Source organism: Pteropus vampyrus, unplaced genomic scaffold, assembly GCF_000151845.1.
Source record: "Pteropus vampyrus isolate Shadow unplaced genomic scaffold, Pvam_2.0 Scaffold114, whole genome shotgun sequence".
NCBI lineage: Eukaryota > Metazoa > Chordata > Mammalia > Chiroptera > Pteropodidae > Pteropus > Pteropus vampyrus.
Genome location: NW_011888895.1, coordinates 519,003 through 521,749, shown reverse-complemented (window position 1 = coordinate 521,749; position 2,747 = coordinate 519,003). Strand labels below are relative to the sequence as shown.

Genomic DNA, 2,747 nt, shown 5'->3' with positions numbered 1-2,747 from the left:
TTGAATGACTGGCTTGTAAGTTGAGTGTCAGAGTGACTGGAGACAAAAGCAGGAAAAGGATCATAGAGGTCTTCTATGCTGTAGTATGGAGTTCGGACTTTATTCTGAAGATGAAGAGAAGCTATTGAATGATTTTAAGCAGTAAAATGTTATGATCAGTGTTTTAGAGGATGCCAAGATTGAAGACAAGTCACCAGTTAGGAGACTGCTCGTTCATTTAGTTCAGAGGAGAAGAGATGAAGCTGCAACTAAGGCAGTGGCAGCGGGCGTGAAAGGGTGTGCGCGTGCTAATTTGAGATTTCTTAGGGGAGTAGAAATGACAGGATTTTGTGGAGAGTTGTGTAGAAATGTTGAAAGAGACTGGGGCGCCTAGATTGACCCCCAGTTTCTAGTTTGGGTAACCAGGTGACATTACAGAGTAGTTAACTGATTACGTACAGAAAGAGGAAAGAACTTAGTTTCCTTTGTTTTTGAGGAAAAAGATTTGTTTGTTTTTGAACTTAATTGAATTTGAGAGGCTTGTAGGACATCTTGGTCAAGATCCAGTAGCAGTTGACTGGGAGGGTCCAGAAGTCATGAGATGGAAGAAATTGGGAGTCTTCAGCATTTGACATTTTAGTTGTTGTGTGCTATAGTGCAGTATGATAATCTATAGAGGTACATAGGTAAACACTTAAAAATTTTTGAATAGTTAGGAATTTAATGTGTATGAAAAACATAAATTGTACATCAAACCTATGATATTGTGGCCGTTATCACTTATGCCAAGTGAAGCCAATAAAAGAGAAATACCAAGTAAATAAAAATACATGTGATATGTGGAAATGGCAAAAATCATGGCGAAGCACTGCAAATGATGGAGGTTCAGAAAGTGCTCTTTTAAAAGCCATAGGTGTGTGGATAAGGTCACCCAAGGAGAGAGTAAGTGTGAAAAGAAAAGAGTTGACATTTGGGTGGCGGGGAATGGAGATGAAGAGCCCGTGGAGACTGAGGAAGAGCAGCCAGAAGAATAGGAGGACCAGGAGAAGATGGTCTTTGGAGTCCAGATGAAGAGTTCTGAGGAGGAGGAAGTGGTCGACAGCGTCAAGTAAGTTGTAAGCTGAAAAGTGCTCTTTGGACTTAGCAATTAAGGTAGACCATTTAGCTGGAAGCATCCAAGCAGTGGATTTTAAAAAATACTTATCTGATATTAATGTTAATGTTAGCTGATGTTTACAGCATTATCTATACGCCACGTACGGTTCTAAGCACTTTAAATATGTTAACTGATTAATCAGGTAGGTAGTACTGCTCTCTTCATTTGATACGTGAGGAAATTGAAGCACAGATAGGTTAACTTACTTGCCCGAGATCACACACTCAGGGAGTGGGGACCCCAGGGTCAGGCCCAGGTAGTCTGGTTCCAGAGCCCGTGCTCTCAATCACTGTGCCACAGCACCTCTCTGCTTAAAACAAAATAGGAAATGAGAATTACACCAGTGTTGTAATCACACTGTAGTTGGTGAAGGTGTGACATTGGCGAGATCTGCCAGGCTGTTACATCACCGAGGCCCAGTCTGCCGGTCTTGAGCATGGTAACTGTATTGTGATGTTGTAATCGATGCCATGATGGTGACATGTGGGCTGTGACAGGCAATTCCTGGCTCTTCTGTATTTCTGTACAAAAAATGTTTGTAAGACAAATGTGTTTAAAAGCATGTATTTCCCAGGATAGCATATGCTCCATATCAGATGCCATACTTTGGGTGCTAAAATGTGTTTGTCTTTTTCCAGTCATTGTTCACTTTTGGAGTTAAATTCTAAACTGTGGAAATGTTGTTCATCCAGGCCAGGTCAGGTTCCAGAAGTTACCCGTAACCAGTCTGTTGCGGAAGGTCACCGATGACCATACTGAAGTGGAAATCCAATTGTAGGAAACCGAAAGTAAATGGGAATGGAGGATTTGAATGAGAGAAAAGGGAAGAAAATTTTTTTTTACTTTGAGGGATGTCTGTGGCAAGAGATAGGGAGACAGGAGCTGTAAGGACTCTTCCGTTGTGGTCGAAGAGCTAATCAGAGTTAAAGATTTGAAAACTGGGTTAGGCCTGGGCGGTGATCCGAGGTGTGTCCTTGGGAAGGAATAGCTTTGGTGAGGTGGGCAGTGACGTTCGTGTTAGTTGAGGAGGTCGGTAAACTGCAAGGCTAGCGTCTTGAGGGCGTCGTCTACTGGGCTTTGGAGTTCCTAGGATGATGATAGATTTTAGAGAAGAGAGGGGAGCAGTCTGAACTAGTTGCCAGTGCTCTTAAACGTAACAACAACCAACAGGTAACTAGGTGGCAATGACAAGGAAAAGTAGATATAATACAGTGTTTTAGAGGACAGACTGGAATCAGAGGACTTAGGTTTGAATCCTTCCTAACTTGGTGACTTTAAGCAAATTACTTAATTTTACCAAAAATGTTTCCCATTTGTATGGTGATGATGGTAATTGGGCCTGAGAAGATTTGCTGTGAGGATAAATAAGATGCATGTAAAATATTTGGTACAGTGTGTGATAAGTAGTACAACTAGTTGGCTAGGAAGTCTGTTCTTCACTGATGTTGTGAGGTTTTCATACAACAAATTGGACAGAATGAGAAGGATTAAAGAAACAGATTTGTGTTTCAAGAACTGATGGTGGTCTTGCTTAGGAAAAAAAATTGGTTTGTCCTAACGATAGTGGGACAACATTGGTGAAACTGTAAAAAATGATGTTAATGACGGTGCT

General features: G+C 41.3%; 1 protein-coding gene across 1 annotated transcript in view; it reads left to right on the top strand.

The window, feature by feature from the left end:
• The first annotated feature begins 18 nt into the window (after window positions 1-18).
• Window positions 19-2,747, top strand: part of TTC3 (tetratricopeptide repeat domain 3) — a 104,571-nt gene continuing 101,842 nt past the window's right edge. Inside the window, exon 1 of the mRNA XM_011365634.2 lies at window positions 19-1,087. The gene's annotated coding sequence lies outside the window, so the exon portion shown is untranslated. The remainder of the gene's footprint in view (window positions 1,088-2,747) is intronic.